This window comes from Camelus bactrianus, chromosome 17 (assembly GCF_048773025.1).
Source record: "Camelus bactrianus isolate YW-2024 breed Bactrian camel chromosome 17, ASM4877302v1, whole genome shotgun sequence".
NCBI classification, from domain to species: domain Eukaryota; kingdom Metazoa; phylum Chordata; class Mammalia; order Artiodactyla; family Camelidae; genus Camelus; species Camelus bactrianus.
In genome coordinates this window covers 48,040,663-48,062,042 of record NC_133555.1, presented here as the reverse complement: position 1 = coordinate 48,062,042, position 21,380 = coordinate 48,040,663, and the positions used below count along the sequence as shown (strand labels likewise).

Genomic DNA, 21,380 nt, shown 5'->3' with positions numbered 1-21,380 from the left:
TACACAAGCTATTTTTACTTAAGACTTGGAGTCTTAAGAATTACCGGGGCATTTCCTAGGCAGAGGGCCTAAGGGGATCTGGGCAGCAGGCCCAGGCAAACATAGGTGGCTGGGTTTCTGCTAAGATTTAAATTAAAAAACCAAATTGATATATGGTCTGAACAAAACTTGTGCTAGTAAAATGAGAGACTGAATTAATTCAGCTCTGAAGAGCCAGGGATATCTATTCCTTCCAGCCACAAGGTGTTCGCAGCTGACTGAGAACCTAGTGGAATATCTGAGGATCTATCCTCGTGACATCCACATGGAACATGTAGGACATGCGGTGCTCCAACAGGGAATCCCACTGCAACCATTAAGTAAATGCTGCTCTTCCAAGGACGCTCAGTATATAGACTGATCACCTTGTGTTCTGAACACGCAGTGGTTTTGCTGTGGGAGGGAGAAACCGAGACAGGTAAACAAGTGGGACAGGCCCAAGGGTAAGTCTTTAGAGAGCCAGACTCAGAAGAGCACATGTTCCCATCCACCACACTGTCCTCAGGGAGTTGTTCAGTGAATATCTCACATCTGAATTAGACTACCAGACTGATGATGGGAAACTGCATCAGAAAGGCCAAACCGCTCCTGGACAGCCAGCCACCTATGGGGATACCAGCTGGGTTTACGTACGCTTCCAAGTGCTTATTTAATTGGGAATTAAAGGAAATCCTGCCCTGAAACAGCCAAGATGGGGCCCTTTTTTTTTTAGCATTCCAAAGCTGATTTTTGCATGCACAGTTAGGGAAAGCTGGCAGAAGGAAAGTTCTTACCATGTCAGTCAGTCTCCTGGGTCCCTGCCTGCAGGATCTACTGGAAACAAGAGTGGTCAGAATTTTTCCTCTTTTTTAAAATTAGATTAGCAGGAGAAAATATTTGTAGGGCTAGCTCCTTGGCTCCTTTGACTTGGGAAGACTTGTAAATTGTTAAAATTTTAGAGCGCTCTCATCTTAAACTATTTTACCTATTTTGATTGGTATGCAGAAGCCCCCAAAGACTTCAGAATTCCAAAACAGCCTGATTGAAAGATCTGTAGAAGGCTACTGAAAGATTAATGCTATAAAAGGTTTGTAAAATTAACCGACAAAAAACCCCTTTAAGGCTGGCATTACTATTCCTACCTTCGACCCGCCTTTAAGTAACCCTCTACCTGAACTGCCTTCCCACTCTGAAGACACTGTTAAATAAACACTACCTTGAGATAGGAACTACCTGATGCTGTAGGCGAGCCTCTTCAGGTCAAAGGCCAACTGAGAGCTACAGGCAAGGAATTATAGTCAGGATCTTCCCCAGGGAGGATCCTCAAGAGTTTCTATGAATGGGTTATCAAGATGGGAGGCCACTGGTCTGACTCAACCATCTGCCCCACCCAATTTGAATACAATTTCTTTCAGAACTTTACATTTACTGTGCCTGTTCATGGTTGAAAATTTGGAATGAAAACTATGGGGTGTCTGTGTGTCTATGTGTGTTGTAAATGTGTGATTTGCCAAAATTAATTTGTAAAACAGCTCTATTTAATTGGCTTAACGCAAATGAAGCACTCATACTCAGAAACAGAAAACTCAAATGAATTTCAGAATCACGTGATCTGAAATCATATAATTTTAATGAATGAAAACAAGTTTAAGTTTGTTGGTTTAGTTAACAGACAGCTGTTTAGAGTCATTGTCATTAAGTATAATACCTTCATTGTATCTAGATTTACTACAAATCAAGTAAGATCTTACATTATTCCTGTTAAAAATTTGTCAGCAAGAAAAATAACTTGATATGATGAAATTAAATGTAAATGAGTTTTGGGATAAACTCTTTAGGAATAAATTATGTTTTTAGGAATGTCTACATAAAAATAGTTCTTCAGGATTTGGGGAACTTGAAACTGTTAAGTTAAATGATGGGAATTCAATGACTATTCAGATCATTTCTAAATAAGATACTGGAATGTTAATTACTGAATACAGGCTTCCTTTTACAGAGAAACTAAAGATATTTAGGACCATTAATCTGGCACCACACTGAGACATTTTCTATAAGGAAGCACCTGTTTTTAGAATTAAAAGTAGTATTTATAAGTTTGCTGATCTAAGGAATGCTAACGGAAAAGACAGTTCAAAATTGCTTACTTCTAAGGTTTTCAAGAGTTGAGAATTCTAAGTAAAATATGCAATTAAAACTGCTAAACATTGATAAGAAAAACATTTTGTGTGCAAGGAAAAAGGTATGAGGAATGGAAACGCATTTAGTTAAGGGAAGTGAGGAAAGTCATTTTGTCCTAACGACGTGAAAGAGAAAGCACAGAACAAAATTTGAAGGCAAAAAGGATGTCATAGAAGGTTTGTTGAAAAGGAAATCGAGAAGAGTTTTGTGTATGGTTAGGATTTGGTAAGATTAGACTGAATTTAATTAAGTAAATGAATTTTGTTATTAAAAATAAGCTGATGCAGGACTGGAGTTTGGTTTGCTTCTCTGTTCAGAGAACAAGGTTTTCTTAGAATACTGTTTTTGATAACAGACTGTGTAAGTTCTTACAAAGTTATCTTTTTATTCTGACACTTTTGCAAAAATGCTCTGTCTTCCAAAAGAGTCATAGGAAGGACTTTTTGACTATAGGTTTCCGACAACTTTCAAATCATACTGCTGGTAAGAAATGTAGGAATTCTAATGAAAAACCTGATGGTCTCACAAAACTTAACAGAAGATTAAGATCAAGGATTAATCACACAGGACTGAGTGAAATGATGAATATGGTTACACTTTTTTTAGTTTTTGGTTAAAATGTTACTAGTTTTTAATGTGTTTTCCAGATACCAAAAAAAAAAAAAAAAAAAACCTTTCCCCTCAAGCTAATTATGACTTAACAGCAGTTTGGTAAATTACACCTTTGTAAGGAGAATTGAAAGTTATCTACCTTTTCTCTCTACCTGATCCCTGCAAAAATTGGTAACTCTTAGGTTCCAGCAGCTTTACCCAGTAAACAAGGAAGGGCCCCTAACAGGTGCAGGAATCTCAAGGTGTTTTGGAGACCTCAAAAAGAGAGGAATTCACTCGAATCTATAGATACTGCAGGCAGAACATGTGGCAAGCCCTTGGTGTATTTTCCTGGCCTTAAGAGGTTCAATCCAAGATTCCTTATGACAAGTTCCAACAGAGCCAGTTTAAGAGTCTAAGTGGTCAATTAGGCAGATTTGTTTTGCAAACAAATTAGTTTTAATTTGGCTATATTTCGTTGAAATGAGGGTAATTATAGAGATTAAAAGTTTATGTTTCGGTGGACATTAAATTCTAGTTTTAATTAAGGTTTTTGTATTTACTGCCTAAGACTCACTTCTCAGATGTCTCCTTGTTACGTTATATTATTATAACGTTTAATTGGATTATTAACATGACCCTCTTAAGTTTGTTTCTGAAGCTTGTCACAGCAACCTCTCTTTGGATGAAGATCAGATTTGCCATGACTGGCAACCAGGAGATTATGCATACTGGAAAAGACATGAGATAAAAGACTCTACAGCCATGCGGGACAGGACCCTATCAGGCCCTCTCCTGAACGAACTATAACCCCAGTTGCTGACACCTGACTTTGACTAACTAGCACTACCAGACTAGGACGAGAAGACATCGACATCTGAAGTATAGGTAGCTGACCCAAGATGTTGGTCCAGGCCTGTATAATATTACTTTGACAATTGCTCACACTTTTGCTTATGAACAAAATGTCTATCTTCCCTGGGCTCAATCATTTGCAAGTTTCAAAAATAATTCAATCCAATTGCTGGGTTTGTGGCCAATTACCTATGTCCAATACTCCTAGGTTTCCTTGTTGGATTTCTCCTCTCCAGAGCGCTAACTGTATGGTCCTTATTTTTTTAAGAAACTCTAGCACTGTGCAAGCTACCACCCGTATCACTAAGTGAGATTCTCACCTGGACAATTAATGACACCTGTTCTGAACCTGGCCATAAATACTCCTTTTCACTAGATGTTAAATATTATGTATCTCCTAAGGGGACCCAATGGACTTATGAAACAAGTTTATGGCCTTGGCTCTCCCCAGGTTGTTTAGAAATAGTGCAATTGGTTTCCCTTGGGCTCAAGGTCACCTCTGGGTAGCCTTCGAAATAGCCCCTGCCCTACTGCCTTTAATGCTAGTACCCTGGGTTTCTATCAGTTTTCCAACGGTATGACCGTTTGGCTGAGATATCTGTTAATTCATAACACAAATGAAGAGTCAAATTTCCCCTCTGAATGATCCTCTTCCCAGTTTAGGAAAAATACTAGGAAAATGGTTTGATTTAGGAGGATCCTGGCTTAAACCTTTACCAATGACATTATTACTCCTATTGCCAATTCTGATTGCATACATAGTTCTCCATAAATTAATGAGCATGCACAATGCACATGCAAAAGATAATCAATTCCAGACAACTTGGAATTGACCATTAGTGCTTGCCAGACATCTACTCTCATAACTCCCTAAAAGGAAGGAATCAGGCTATTAAAACCTGATACCAAGGGACCTGATGGACCCAGGGCAGGTAAGCAGCCACCATGGAAATGGGGGACCAAGTATTTGATCCTTAGGAGACAACTTTCCTTCTTGATCTTGTAAGGGGCCACACTGACCCATGACCCACTATTCACTTTGTACACTTAGATCTGGATTGTGTAAACTGTCAGTAATATGTCATCTGATGTATAATCCTTTGTCTCAAAAATTTATATAACCATGCTTCGATCTCTAAGGGGCAGAAGAGCCCTCAGAACTTTCTGAAAGACCATCTCCAGATTGTAATCCTCCTCAGGTTGGCTGGAATAAAGTTAGGGTAGAGGAATATTTCTCCTGGACAGCATGCATTTTCCTACTTCTTGGGTAGGTACCATTATCCTAATTTATAAACAAAGCCCTAGAAAAATTAAATACCTTGCCTAGCACTACACAGTCAGCAGCAAAGGTGGGATGTGAACCCAGGTATGCCTTCTTCCAAATTTGTGCCCTTGATACTACATTCTGAGAGGCAACACAAAATGGATTCTCATTTTCTCAATAAGAATCTGGATAAGGCAGAACTCAGTGGCAGAAAGAACACTGGCCTGAGATTCAGAAACCCAGACTCTAGTTAAGATCTGCCACCTTGACCATTGATTAGTTTACCACTCCAGATCCAAATTTTCCCGCCAGTAAGATGCCAGAGTTGAAATACATCTGTGAGATGCCACCTTCCTATATTGTGAAAGCAAAGTTTTAATGTGAACATGGAACGGCACCTTAAACAGAAAGGAATTCACAGATTTGCCAGCAACTGAGTAAAAGATACAGTACACGTACAGTTTACATGGAAGGGATCAAGAGCCTTTCTTCAAGACACAGTGTATCTATGCACCTCAGCATTCGAATGGCCTATAACTCAGTGAATGCCCCCAAATGTACTTAGCATCAGATACACAGTACGGAAAACCCCTTTTCATTTTTATAACCCTCACTGAGTTATCTCACTAACTGCCTTATTCCAGAAGTCAGTTTGTACAGCCAAGGAATCAGGACTCTTTCTGGTTTAGCAAAGGTATGAAGAGTAGTCTAACTCTTTCCATTCCTTTCAAGAAGTGATACATCTCAATGCAACTGGGCATCTTTACACACTAAATGTTACTAGTCCTATTATTAATTCTTCTCTGATAGTGAGAAGACAACTGTACTTGAAACCAGAATATATGTGCCAAAAGAAAGAGAAAAAAGTTACACTGATTATGAAGTACTTTATCATAGTTTACTTAATAACGATGACAATGTACTGCGTTGGTATGGCAGGCAGTGTGCTTTGCCTTTTAAGGGAATTACCTCATTTGTTTTTCGTAACAATTCATTAAATCTACATAAGACCTACCAGGTGGGCAAGAATTTCCACCTATCACAGATGGAGCCAGTAATGAAAAAAATGGCTAGTTGGCTCTAGACCAACCAAACTCTTGGAAACTTTGCTTTGGTGCCTTGGAGAGGAAGCATTATTCCCATTTTAGAGAAAAGAAAGATGAGGAAGAAATTTGATCTCTTCCTCAGTGCCAAGTGAGTAAGTGGAAAATTCAGCCCTCTGATTCTGGGTTAATGTTGACTTAATCCACTGCATTTCCCGTTTCGCTACAATGTTTCCTTAATATCAAACCCTTACGTTGGTTTACAACCGTCCACTCGAATTAAAATTTAACCACCTTGTGAGAGGTGACCATTTCTAACTTACAGACGATGTCAGGAGTGATCACAACAGGTAGATAAATCACATATGACAAGTTTTGGGAACTGGAATTTAAATTACTCCTTGAGATCTTGTTTAATTCAATTTAAAATTCCAAAAGTAAAAAAGCAAGCGTCTTCTATGTTGAGGAGGCATGGGTCAATTTCACTACTAGTAAGTCGCTGTCTCTGATCGTCTCAGTGTATCTCCAGCACAGCCTGGAGCACTTTTGCTTTCATCTGTATTACAGCTTTTTGAGTGCTTCCTCTCATTTCCGGGTGTCTGAGTTTCTAGTTTGCAGGGACGAGGGTCTCAGCCTACCCGGCATGATCGAAAACCACACTGAACCCCAGATTAAACTGGAAAAAGGACGAATTCGTACTGTCAGCCCTCGATTACGCACAGAGGGCTGCTGTACATTGCCCCAGTCACTAGCGTCCTAGCCACGCGCTCCTCTTTCGTCTCCGACCGAAACGCAGTCTCACTAAATGAAACAGACCTGAAGGTGCCCAGGGAAGCAGAGCACTCGGGGGAAGTGAGGACCGAGCGGGGCCTGGAGCGGCTCGAGCCCGAGGGGACGGGGTAAGGAATGCCGGGGCGAGACGCCGCCGGTCCAGTGACGCCTCTCTCCGCACCAGCCACCGCAGCGGAGGGTGGTCCCGCCACTGCCCGCGCCCCACCCGGCCAAAGTCAATCACTCACCCCGACGACGGACTCCGTGGAGCCGCCCCCAGCGCCGCAGAGTTTCGATTCCCCAACGTGTGGAAACGGACGGAAAACAAACCGGGTCGCCAAGGGGTCACCATGGGTTTCCGGTTTCCTCGTAGACACCGCCGCTTCCCCAGCGAAGGCAGCCGCTCCGTGGGCGCCGCGGAGGGGCTCCCATTTCTCTCGCTTCGGCGGCGGTCGACTGGGGCCTCGGAGGTTCTGGAAGGAGGCGCGGGCCGAGGGCCGAGCCGCCGCCGGAGAAGGCTCGTCACCCGGCAACAGGCGCGCGGGACCCCGGCCCGCCGGCGCCGGCCCGGTCAGGGGGGACCGGCCCCGTCAGGGGGCGCGTCGGAGAGGGGGCTGGGCGGGAGGGCGATCGGCTCACGGCTGTAAAAAGGCCTCCCGTTGTCCGCGGCTGGACGCCTGCGCTGCGCCAGCAAACCGGAAGTCAGGCCCAAGGGAGCCGGGAGAGCGTTCGCGAAGCCCGTGCTGGGGGTGGAGGGAGAAAGGGGACTCGGCGTACTACGCCTCCCGTCAGCCTCCGCGGCAGGAGGCGGGGGCCGCTGCGTACTACGCGTCCCGTGAGCCTCCGCGGCAGGAGGCCGGGGCCGCTTCGTACTACGCGTCCCGTGAGCCTCCGCGGCGGGCCGGCGGGGCCTCAGTGACGCGAGAGGCGGAGGTGGAGGCGGAGCCGACCTGGGTAAGACGTTAGCCCCCGTGGCGGCCGTTGGGCCGACGGTCTCCTTCATCGCCGTCTTTTTTCCCCTCAGCCTCCGCTGGGGGTTCCCGAGCGGTGTGGAGCGGTGCGGCCCGAGTTGGCTCCGCTTGGTAGCGCTTTTGCGGGTTTCCGGCGCTCGCCTCGCGGTGGCCACTAACGCGGGAACCTGTGACGATGCGTGCCAGCTGGGGAGCCGTTAACCGCCGCCGTTCTTTTGGGGGCGCTGCTCCAGGTCTCCTGGTTATCCAGAGCTCTGCTCCTTAAAAAATGTGGACTCTGTCGACTCCAGGGCGGAGCTTCGGGATTAGGGGTTGTACCCGCCGCGCCTCCTCGGTTATTTCTGGAAAAGGGACAGGTCCTGGGCTGTGGGGTCGGGAGTAGTTGAATTCCTCGCCTTCTTCGGGGATCGTAGCCAGATGGAGCCCCTCAAGCTGTAGCCTATTTCTGGTTACACGAATGAAAGAGAAAACGGTCCTCTTAGCGAATTTTATCCTTGGTAACTGCCGATGAGCAACAGCAACGCCCCTCGCCTCCCTTACGTAGTATTTTTGTCAACTGAGGGTTTACGTATCGTTTGAGTCGGTGTTCTGTTGGAAGATGTTTTTGAATCGCGTTTTAATTCATCAGTCAATTCATCAAAGGATGGATTCAGCTCCAGGGTTTACTTTAAAATATGTTTTTATTGTTGTTAAGCCTCTCTTTTTGCTTCAGATTTAAGTGATAAGTCGCAGCTATTATGAACAAAGATGACAACGTAACCTAAACATGACATTTTAAAAATATTTAAAAGTCTGTATTAATGTAATCCTTTAGAAAGATCCATTCACTTCAGTTTATCAGGCTGGGACATCAGTGCAGTGTTTTTAGTATTTTGGACAAGAATCAGCCCTTTTTTGATTGCCTGACTAAATGCGCTTTACAAAATAAAAGCAAACTACCAAGAGGTATGTTTTTGCTGGTAGTTTTTGAAGAATGTTAACCAAAATCGGTTGAGGCACCCCAAATCATCAAAAATAAAATGGTCATCTGTTTTCTAACATTTCTAATAGAAATTTATTCACAATTCAGAGTAATTTGAGACTTGTTGAAAAAGAAGGGAAATTCATTTTTATCTTTGAGTAAGGAGATGACTTAGCTCAGTATTTTAGCTTATTGAAGCGTCTTATTTTTGTATTAAAATACATACCTCCCTATTATGATTATGAAAAAAGTGGGTTTTGTTAAGAATACTATTTGCTTGTTCAGAATGCGTAAACGTATCAATTTAGTCAAGTGAAACACCTTGATTTTTTGTGAGTAGTGCCCCTGCTAGTATATAATATAATATACAAAATATAATCCAGGTATTCTTTAAATTAAGCTGGAAATGGTCACTTTCTATCCACTTGTGCATCCGCTTTAGTTAATTTTAATAAATTATTAAAAATGCCACACTTTAGTTATAAGCATATATTGAAGTTTTATTACAAGTTTTGCTGCAAAGAAAAAGACCTCCCGTAAGTCAAGATACAGCCTTGGTAGGGACGTTTGGTAGGGGAAAAAAATGGTCAGATAATCATCACTGAACTTAGATAACAGAAAAAAGAATTGAGGGTCATTAGATTCTTCACTAATAGTCAACTGCTTAGGTGAGAGAATGGTTTCCCAGAGCAAGTCTTAATTCCATTGAAGTTTACTGGAAGGTTGCTTAGGCATTTTTTTCAGGAATGTTCATTTCATCCCAGGAGAGAGTTGTGAATTACAGTCATCCAAAAAAAATCTGTACCAGCAGGTTTGGGACAATTTTTTTTAACCATTATTACATTTTCTGTAACTGTAAATGTTGTCTGACATGTTCAAAACAATTCAAGGCTTTGAAATATATACTTGTTATAAAATGGCCATTTTTGGAATGAGTTCAACACTGGGCATAAGGCATTTTTTTAAGTGTCAAATGTCCTGTTTACACGTTGTGAACAAAAAAAAAAAATACGTATCACAAGAGCTTCTCCCCCAGGGACCTTTTTCCATCTCCTCCCACCCTTGCACAAGGGTCCTAATGTTTTCCGTCAGGAGCTGCTCCTGAAGGGTATGAAACTGGCTTCAGCAAAGTTCCCTTTTTCACTGGCTTAGGTTGGATTTCAAAGCAACGTCTGAACAAAGAATATGGGCCCTGGCACAATTCCTGTGGCTCAGCCTGTTTCTCTTGTTCTTAGGCAATCACGCATTTTTACAGCTGCTTCAAATCTTATTTTTGTTTAATTAAGCAGTGCGTTAAAACAATGAAAAAAGTGTTCTTTGTTTTTTTTCAAATGAGAGCTAAGCATTTCTAAGCTATGGCGAATATATACTGTTAGAGGAGAGAGAAAGCACCTTTAGAAGAAAATTTTTAAAGCAAACATTTGATTAGTGATTTAAATTTTATATTAATTTAATTTTATTTAGATCACACCACCAGAGGGATCTTTTTTTCTGTGTCTCTGTAGATGTGGCTTTTCAGTATCAGCAGAACAGAATTAAGATGGCAGAACCTTTAAGTTGAAATAGCAGTGTCTCATTTCATGTTAATATCAGCTTCAATTTCATCAGTATTGTCTTAAAAGCACTCTTCCTCTTCTCCCCTACCTAGCATGTGTCCAGGTTAAGAGCTTTAGGGTAAGGAGATGGTTTCAGTGGCAGAGATAAAAAGCAGATTCAAAAATATTACCAAAAATGAAAAAATCTGTTATCTGGGCATACATAGTCTTTTTTCTTTCTTTTGTCCCACACCTCATCTCACACACACACACACATACCTGCAAGGTACACATACACACACAGAAGGTTGTGAACTGCGTTATCAAACTTCATGACTTCTATTACACTGTGTCTATCTGAATCTATGTGTGCCTGAAGCAGCAGTCTTCAAACTAGGCATCATCACATATCCCTAACCCTTAATCTTAGAAAGTACATGAAGACTTTTTAGGCAGTTATGTGAATGATAGTTTATGGGTATTAATTTTCAGGTTGCCAACTTGCATGTTTCTGCCCTAAAATTGATGTGCCTCGGGGTGTGCCTGATCCAGGCACCTTGCCCCTTTCCTCTTTGGTAATTGTCCTCCTCTCACTCTGCAAACAAGGCAATACCTTTCATATAACCTAAGTCTTGTTTAGAAAGTAAACGATTGTAATGACTGGGTAGCTAATTGTTTTGCAAGAATGGTAATTTCCAGTGGCTTTTGAGAATATTGCAGAAGGACTCAACTGAGTTGTCAGCTGATCATTAAAAATAATTTTATGACATACCCCTATGTGATTTTTGGTACACAGCTTAGTAATTCAAAAGAATAATTATTGGTATAACCAGAAATACTCCTGCTCCCAATAATTGGAATGGAAGAATACGAAATATAAGAATAGAGTTAGAATGCAGCCTGTTTCTTTGTAGCAACAAACAATATTCATCCTGGATACATGACCTAAATGGGGAGGGGGTATGCATTTCTTTAAGAGATGCATTTCCAGTAAAAGCTGACTTGTGATATTTTATAATGATCATAACACGTAGTAAGTTTCTCATTTGATCAGTTGTGTTTAATGATAATACAATGTTGCTGACAATTTTTAAAGTTTATGTTCTTGGAATTTTTAAATACAGTTTTTTATGTAGGGAAATGTGATATGATGACCAATTCGAAATATTTTCAAGCACTAAAATATGTTTAAGCTTATGGATAAGCTTAGGTGAGGGAAGTGAGATAAAAATATGAATTCAGGGAGAAAAGAGACATTATCAAGTTCCTAACTGTGAAAGGAGATCTCGTTCCTGTGCTTTTCAGATGGACAGATTAGTAGATATCAAACCACTATGGCATTTTATGTTCCATTTATAAAAGACATGTATGCTACTGTCTCTTGCTGCCAGCCTTGTCCTGGGCATACAGTCTGCTTCATAATAACTTTTTGACTTGAAATGCTTTGCAGTCAGTAGGACTTAGCTTCTGACAGCTTTCATTTTTTAAAAAATAGCCATGAGTGTCATAATTGTATGCATAGTTACCAAATGCAGTGACTTTCTTTTGGAAACATATGTCCAATAAGAAGTCTCAACTGGACTTCTTATTAAATGAAGTTAGAGCAACCCTTCTCTGAAGCTTGATAGTTACACATTTACTATTTGAGTTCATGAATTTATTCGATACTTAACAAATATTCCCTCAGTACCTACCATGTGTCATTGTTTTAGGCACAGAGATGAAACAGGCAAAATAGCTTTTTAATGTATAAGGAAGTAAAATCTACCTCCCCTCCCCCCCAAAAATTAAAAATACTCACAAAAAAAGAATTAAAATCTATCACAGATAAATCAATCACATAGATAAGACCTATGTGAAATTTAACATGACAAGAAACTCCCAGTAATTTTTCATGACAGTTTCTATATGTGCCTATGAAGAAAATAAACTTCTCCCCCTATTTAAAATGGGAAGAGAGGGAGAAATAATTCTATTTTGAGATTTTCACATCTATACTATAAAAGCCAAGAAGATAAAGTCAGCTTTTCAGAGGAAAGACATTTTATAAAGCCACCAAATAAACAGCAATGAAAGGATGACATTAAACGTCAGTAAGATCTATAGAAGGAAATTAAACTAGATTTTTGAAATAGATTATATAGCAAAAGAGAGGGAAAATTTCCAACTCTGTTGTACAATTCACATGATATAAAAATGAAATCATTGATTTTGTAATAGTTAAAAACTTAAAGACATAATTTCCTAGTGTAGATTTTTCAATTGTCTATGAACAGTCAATTGATTCTTTTTTAAAAAAATTGAAGTATAGTCAGTTACAATGTGTCAATTTCTGTTGTCAGCATAACAATTGATTCTTAAAAGTCCAAAAACAAAAAGACATGTTTTTTTAAATTCACTGATATTTTACTAATTATTTTCTCTTGACAGTCATTTTATATCCTTCCCTTTTGGCCTTAATAACCCCCTACCCTCTCATCCCATAACCATTCTGTTCACCTGGTTTTGTGGATTTTACCCCTCAGCATCTTTTGGATCTCTTTCGTAGTCTCTACTGTGCCACAGTTTCTTATGTATTATAATTTCCTCTAATTAGTTTTTCCTTTTTTCTTAGTTTCCAACTCATCCTTTATATGTAGCTAAATGAGTTTTTAAAAATGTAAATCTTACCATTACATTTCTACTCTTAAACCCCTGAAATGATTTCTTGGCATGTTTTAGAGGTCCATTCTTAATCTAACCCTGCCTGTTTTACCACCAGCTTCTATAAAGGACTAAAGAGATCCAATTTCAGTGTCTGAGTGTCTCTAGTCCTTTATAAAGTTTTCTTAGATGATCATTGACTTTTTTATAAATTTAAAAATTCTCAGAATGGGAACTCCAAAAACATTCTTCAGCATTAGTTTGATAATTACGTCTCTGCTTCTTACTTGGCATCACATTTGGAGGAGGATCCTATATCTTCAGATAATGGATATCATCAGAATAGATTGAGTCGTAATTTTTAAAAGTATTCTTGAATCATTAGTGTTTTTTGGAACATGTGCCAGAAAGATATCATCACGGTTTTGACACCACGTGCTCCCTGGTAGAAACCAAAGTTGTACGTTCCCTTTGTGCCTGAAATACAAAGGTTTTTCTCCAGAGATTGTACTAAACTAGCATCACAATTCTCAATTGTTCTGCTAAATCTTCATAATGAATTGTGTTACTACCTGTATATTATGCACAAAAGTCATAAGAGAAGTTCTTATCCCATCCCTCAAATCATTTTTCTGGAATAATTCAAATTTTCAATTTGAAATATTTCTTTTGTTTCCCTGACCAGATCGTTTGATATATTTATTATTGCAAATGAGTTAATATGTTACAAATACCTGTTAGATAAGAAGTTTAAAGATCAGAGATAAGGCTGACCTATAACTACCTGGAAATACTTAACTACACTGAGAAAATCACTGATACGTTGAGTGTAGTAACTGAGGTGATTGCTCAAAACTGAAAGAGTTTTAGAAGCCAGATTATTCTTAGTTTTACAATTTTTCTTCTTTGTTTAGATCGAAATGGAAATGAAATAACCGTATCTACACATTTTCTTATATTTTAACTTGGGAACTTTTTAGTTACAGAAATATGATTAAAATTATCAATAACATTTACATTCATGAAAAATGTAATTTTTGACATTGAGTATTTCATTCATTATGTTTGCACATTTACTGTTTTGGTCAATAATTTTTATAAAGGCATGAAACATAGTATATAGAGTCTAAAAGAATAAAAAGTGTTATGTCTATGCAACTAGGCAGAGGACAACTATGATTTTCCCAATAGAGCAAACTTACTTAGAATATATGCATATGAATGTCTCCAATTGAAAAATAATGGCTTGGGTTGAAGAAAAGAAAAGGTCTAAGGAAAAATTCTGTGCATCTTAATATTAAGTAAATACTCCATAATCCTTGTTTTCTGAAACTAAATCAACAATAGGAAAATTCTTTGAAAAATTATATATAAATGACTTTGATCTTTACAAAAACTGAGAGACAGGTTTATTTACTTTCAGAAGAGAAATACTATACAGTAATAAGGATATTGTCAACTATAAACTGTAGCATTAGACATTTTTATATAATGTGTTTATAAAATGTTCCTTTAGTTAAGAGTTATTTTGAGAAAGTGTACTTTTCCCCTACACAACCTAAATTATATCAGTCTCAAGTCTCCTTTATGCTGAAAAAGTGGTAAAAGTTTTCAATATTGATTATCATATGTAGTCATTCATAATTTTGATTAGTTCTCCTCATGATGTTTTAAAAGTTTTAGGAAAAATAGACTTAATTGACATTCATTTTATTGTTTTGCACATTATAGGATGATATATTTAAAACCAAATATATCAGTATTACATTGAATGCACTCAGACTACTGAAAACAAAGATTATCATATTGGGTTAAGAAAAAATTAACTTTTCAGATTATAAGAAATCTGTGGATAATAGCAAAGGATGAAAAATTATTGATCACAAATAAACTGTAGTAAATTAGCCTGTTTATAGTATGTTAACATGAGACAAAGCAAACTTTCAGGAAAACAAAAGTATTACTTCCAATAAGATTTAAAAATTCTAAGTTTGTATGCGTCTAATAAAACAGCTTCAGACTATATGAAGCAAAACTAGACAGAACTGGGGCAAAACTCCACAATATTAAAAGATTTTAACATGCCTCCCTCACTAACTGATAGTATAAAAAAAATACAGTAAGGAAATAGATGATTGGAATAAAATTATTAACATCACGTTCATTAGGACGGCTATTATCAGAATTAAAAATGAAATGGAAAATTTCCATCTTAAAATGAATATGAAATCTCAAGGGACCTTAAATAACCAAACAGTTTTGAGAAAGAACAGAGCTAGAGGCTTCCCATTTGCTGACCTTAAAACATATTACAAAGCTGTAGAATCAAAACATTATGGTGCTGGCATAAAGACGTTAGCAATGGAATAGAATACAGAGCTCAAAACAAATCCCCACATAAGTGGTCAAATGATTTTCAACAAATGCGCCAAGACCATTCAGTGGAGACAGGGCAGTCTTTTCAACAAATGGTGTTGGGAACACTAAATATCCATATGCAAAACAATGAAGTTGGACCCTTACCTCACCATAAAAATTAACACAAAATGAATCAAAGACCTAAATGTGAAAGCTAGAACTGTAACACCCTTAGAAGAAAAATGAGGGGCAAGCTTCATGACAGCAGATTTGGCAATTTCTTGGATGTGACACCAAAAGCACAGGCAGCAACAACAAAAATACAAAACTAAAAGTCACTAAATCACTAATAAAATATTAAAAATCGTTATCTAGTGACTCCAATATTGGACAAATACTGTGATCTTTACTTTGGATTTCATTAGAACTCTCTTAAGTACATAATTGAAGTAAATAAAGAATATAATTTCAGCTTCAAAACTAAAATGCCTTAAATAGTACAGACACCTAATGATATGGGAAAATATTCATAATATATTGTAAGTAAAGAGAATAAATTGTTAAGTTTTATTTGAGATTATAGACAATTTTATTTCTTTCCCTTACATTAAAATTGGAGTTAAAGCGCCAAAAAGTATACACAGAACAGAAAAAGGATTGGAGCGTCAACAGTGGACAAAGGATTTCAAAAGACGTTCTGAGAGAAACTAGGTATGAACCCACTGTGGAGTGAAAGGGGAGCCCAGGAGGCTTCGGCAGAGAATACACTGGAGAAGCATCCACAGTGGAGACAGGAATCAGCGCTGCCAGAAGGATCATCACAGGGCTGTGAAGGCCCCAGATGAAAGATGGAAGATGAATATGACGTTTTTCGAAGTCTTTCATCAAACTAATTTGCTTCCTTGTCTTCCCCATCTCATCATGCAGAAAGACAGGCAGTCCAGGCTTGCCTCTCAGGACAGAAGAGGAGAGGACCCTCTCGGAAGGAACTGAAAAGAAAACTAGACAGACTAGGGGAAAATCTTTAGTTTGTTTCTTTCCAAGATAAGAATTCCAACTTTCCAACATTCCAAGAATTCCAATATTCCTATTCTCAGTGTGTCATGCTTTCTTTGCAGATTTAGATGTGACATGAGGAAGCAGCACATTCTTAGTTTTGCATTATGCAATTTAAAATTAATTCCACTGGCACGTCCTCATTTGAAAACTCTTTAGTGATAGATGCCTTTGCTCAATATCTGCATAGTGACTTTTGAAGCATTAATTATATAGTTACTAGCACCCAGAGTAAAAAAAGTTACCACTTTTTTCTTAGAATTATGACACATTTCTGAAATGAGGAAAATAAATGACAATGTATAAATTTACATTTTTGAATGACAAGTTGAAATTCTCTAATTAAATGAACTTGAAGTTCTCCTTCCCCATCTTGTGATTTAAAGGAAGCGATCAACTTAATTGAAGATTGTTCTTCAGCAACATTGGTGGAACAGAATTTTACCTTGAAGCAAATCAACTGTGTGACTTCCTTGATAGTATAGCTTAGCTAAAGGTCACGTGTAGGGAGAAATAACTAAGCAGGTCTGAAATGAGTATTCTCCTTGTTCAGCCTACTGACATAATTCTGATTCTTTTTTTTTTTTAGTTATTTTATTTTATTTTATTGAGTTATAGTCAGTTTACAATGTCGTGTCAATTTCCAATGTAGAGCACAATTTTTCAGTTTACATAAACATACATATATTCATTGTCAAATTTTTTTTTCGCTATGAGCTACCACAAAATCTTGTGTATATTTCCCTGTGCTATACAGTATAATTTTGTTAATCTATTCTACATGCCTGTCAGTATCTACAAATTTCGATTCTTTTTTTAACACTTGGATTTGGTAGACAGTCTGAAGAACTTAATTTTAATTATTCTTGTTGGACCTGTTGTTTTATTCTCACAAGTCTCAATATTCTGAATAATACAAAATACTGGGATACTTGTAGCCATCCAATATAGACATAAATAGCGTATAAATTGATTACTAAGGTTTGAAGTTGGCACTTAGCACAATTTATCACATTTCTCATTATTTAACTTTTCCCTTGAAAAAATTTAAAGCTCAAGAACATAGTTGCTGCAAAAGATACCAGCCTTTAAATATTGCTATTAAGCTGTTTCTTCCCACTCCACTTTGATTTCTTACTTTTGTTGAGATCTATCAGTTGTCCTCATTATTAAAACAAACAAACAAAAGAAAATATTAAGCATCTTGGAGCATTTATTCAGGTGGAAGCTATCCAGCAATAACTGCATAAACTCGTCCCGGGATGATAAATTACAGTATTGCATGAATAGTATGCTCTTAATAAAGTTCTCTTGAATCGTTAGGTATAATCTAAGGTTGATATATAGGCAAAAATTTGTTAATTAGGTAAATGAATAAATAGCAAATTTTTAAATTTACAATATAGAGAAGATTAAGGACAAATGCATTTTAAAGTTTAGAAGCAAACTAAGCATTCACTTTCTGAGTTGAGCACTTGAGAAAAATCATGAAGTTTCCTCCACAAAAGAGTGCTCTCATTCTGTACTGATTTCTGCATATTTTAATTTTCTTACCTAACTATACATCTAACTCAAAAGCAATCTAGAAGAGAAGTCAAACATTTATGATATGTATTGAGTGTACCAGCGCTGAAATGGATTTTTTTCATATGCTGTTTCATCATTAAAACCATCCTGTGAATTGAGTATTATTACCATCAGTGTACGTATGATAGAAGGATATTCAGATCATTTAACTGACTTGCCTTCATTTAAAAAACTCAAAGGAAGTGGAGCCAGAATTTAATCCAGAGCTACAAATGGTATTCAGCTGACACACACAGCCATCCTGGTTTTTAAATAATTTGAATATCAGTAATTCCTAGGACAGTCTTAACTTAGGCGTTCATATTATTTTCCTTATTTCATAATATAAACATTCATTCAGTGCTTCTCTTTGGCAAGCATTCTGTTAAATGCTAGGGATACGGCGGTTAACAAGGCAGACTGACTTGCCAGTGGCTCTTCCTTGTCTTGTGGAGGACTTCGTTAAATAGACAGTGTGTCAAATGGCATGGTGAGGGGGCGGGGACTCCTACTTAATCATTTTTCAGGTTGGCTTGGCCATCACCTCTCCTAAGTAGCCTGCCACTCGCCGCCTGCAAGTCGCACTTAGGTGTGCCCCGTACGCATTTGTCTCATAATATTACTTGAGAAGAGGAATCTTGTCTTTGCTTTAGCAGTATGTCTGGCTCATAGTAAACCCTCAAGAAGTGTTTTAGAACAAAGAAAAGAGAATCAAGGTCTGAAACGGCAGCACGTTAAGAGAGCAGTTTTAGATAAGTTCTTGGGTATTGAGGTGAGAAATGATGGAGATAGGTTTGTCTTTTGAGAATGAGGAGGATGGTCTGAGATTTATGAAGGTTTGGAATAATCACTAAAGGACTGCAGGAGTAAAGAGAGACTACAGAAAAAGGATAGCCTTAAAGATGTGTTGAGGGCTCATCTGAGTTTGGAGTCCATGAATTTGGAGTGGTGCCAATAGACATGACCACATAATTTCCTCCAGGAACCAACAGCTCAGACACAAGAGGTCAAAGACCAAGCCATATACCTTAAGAATGCTCTTGACCACAACTAATTGGAAAGAGAGCAAATAGTAGTTTAAACAAATAGACGTTAATTTTCTCACATACGCAGGAGACCAGATATGTAGAATGAGGGTAAGCTCCCTAAAGTGAAAAAAACAACAATAAAAAAACCAGTTTTCAGAATGTTACTATGAGTTCTTTCCTGACTATAAACAATTGGAAATAGTTTATAGATAGTTTTTTTTCCTGAAATCTTGTTTTGTACAGTAAATATTTTTTATATTTAAACTGATTGTTGAAATAAAAGTTTAGAAGGAAAATATCTCTCTGTTCTGTTTCTAAAACTTTTTGCTGTTGTTGTTTTACACTGAACATGACTAACACCAGATAACCCTTCAACATCATGAAGGAATCCAGAACATAAAAAGAAATGATTGTACACTTTTTAAATGGGTGAATTCTGTGGTATGTGAATTATGTCTCAATAAAACTGTTAAAGCAAAAGAAATAAAGAGAAAAATAAGAATTTTCCCCCATCCCTAAACCTAGCAAAACCTAAAGAATAGAAAAATTTGACCATTTGCAGTAAAGAAGACTCTTAGACAGTGCCTTCTCTAGAGGGGTGGGGATAGCTCAGTGGTAGAGCGCTTGCCTAGCAAGCATGAGGTCCTGGGTTCAGTCCCCAGTACGCCTTTAAAAAAAAAAACCTAATTACCACCCCCAAAAGTATACATAAAACTGGAAGGAAGGAAAAAAAAAAAAGAATGATTAGAAACAAATCAAAATTAAAAAAAGAATGTGGCTTTCGGTTTTGTGCATAGAGGGGAAGGTGAATTGTATTGGATTCTAATTTCCTGCCAAAATTATTAGGTAAATCAAGTTTAATTTTTTATACCAGACTCCTTCTCCTCAATTACCTGCATACTACACATCATAACTTGCTCTGATCCCACAGTGCTTTCAAGCTTTCGCTTTCTGCATTTCTCTCCTCCCCATTCACAGGAAAATAAATACAAAACGACAACTCAAAACTTGTTTCTTCACTTCCTTACTTCATAGTTACACTTTAATGTGCTCCAGTCAGGATTTCATCCCCACCATGAACCCAGCACTGCACTCAGATCATCATTGACCTCCACGTTTAAATCCAGTGGCAGCTTCTCTGTCCTCATAACTGAAATTCCAAACGCCTAATGCAATCAACCATTCTGTCTTTCTGGAGACGTTACCAACTTTGATCCAGTTACTTAAGCTGAAAATTTAGTAGTAAATCTTGATCTCCACCTTTCCCTTATTCCTTCCATGCAGTACATCACTGAGTCCCACCTCTTCTACCTCTAAAACACACAAGAGCCCTGTTTCTACCCAGGGCCAAAACATAATCTCCTTACCTAAATATACTTTTTTATTTTTAATTTTTTTTAATTGGAAGTACTGGGGATTGACACCAGGACCTCGTGCATGCTAAGCACACACTCTACCACTGAGCTATACCCTCCCCCCAAATATATTCTTTATACTGTAATATGTTTTTAAAATATATACTTTGTAGAACAATACCATATGTACAAAAAAGTACAAAAATTATAGATGAACAGCTCACAAATTAGCACTAAGTAAATACACTTGTATGACTACATTCAGGGTCAAGATGAATCTCTTCCCCTCACTCCTTACCTGTCATGGTTTTCAGGACCCTAGAAGAACATTGCCAGCCCCACGGAAGCCACCTCATGGCCCCTCGCAATCACTGTACCCCATTGACCCAAAGCTAACAACTATTCTAACTTTTAACATCACAAATTAGTTCCACTTGTTTTAAAGCTGAATATATATGGAATCATATAATACGTATTCTTTTGTATCTGGCTTCTTTCATTCAGTATGTTTCTGAGATTCACTCAAGTTCTGTGTTGCAGGAGTGTGTTCATTTTGCTATATAGTATTGCTAAACTTGCTATTAAGTATTCTGCTATGTGAGTATACCACATTTCATTTTTCTGTTCTACATGTTATAAATATTTGAGCCATTTACAGTTTTTGGCTCTGAATGTTCTTGTACATATCTATTGAGATGGATATAAACATTAGATGTATTTACATTATGTATATACTTAGAAGTGGGTGTATTAAATTTAGTAGATAACGGAAAGCAAATTTGCCAATGGAATTACTAATCGGCAGTTCAGCCAGTTGTGTCTGAGACTTCCAGTTTGTTTTATTCCCCTGTCAACTCTTGGCAACGGCAGTCTTTCTAACATTGGCCTTGCTTGTAAGTGTGCTGTGGTGTCACATTGTAGCTTTGATTTGCATTTCCTTTACAACTCTTTTAAGTTTGAGGACGTTTTCCTATTTGTTAGTCATTTAGATTGCCTCTTTTGCAAAGTATCTGTTCAGGTCTCTTGGCTTTTTTTTTCTATTTGGTTCTCTGATTTTTTTTTTTTCTAGTTGACAGTAGATCTGTACAGGAAATCTTCCATGCACCTGTTACCTGTCATGCTAGCCTCGTTTTTGTCCTTCAGATAGGCCAAAAATGTCCTCTTTTCAAGCCTCTTCATGGGTC

At 38.0% G+C, this 21,380-nt stretch overlaps 2 protein-coding genes across 4 annotated transcripts in view; one reads left to right on the top strand and one right to left on the bottom strand.

The window, feature by feature from the left end:
* Positions 1 to 7,111, bottom strand: part of AZI2 (5-azacytidine induced 2) — a 29,044-nt gene extending 21,933 nt beyond the window's left edge. Inside the window, exon 1 of the mRNA XM_074345368.1 lies at positions 6,972 to 7,111. The gene's annotated coding sequence lies outside the window, so the exon portion shown is untranslated. The remainder of the gene's footprint in view (positions 1 to 6,971) is intronic.
* A 49-nt stretch (positions 7,112 to 7,160) lies between these two features.
* The window catches only part of ZCWPW2 (zinc finger CW-type and PWWP domain containing 2), a 114,635-nt gene continuing 100,415 nt past the window's right edge, over positions 7,161 to 21,380 (top strand). Inside the window, exon 1 of one of the 3 annotated variants that reach the window (XM_074345369.1) lies at positions 7,161 to 7,293. The gene's annotated coding sequence lies outside the window, so the exon portion shown is untranslated. Of the gene's footprint in view, positions 7,294 to 7,537; positions 7,678 to 21,380 lie in introns of those variants that run through there. The other 2 variants (XM_045520111.2, XM_045520109.2) reach the window with 2 other exon arrangements.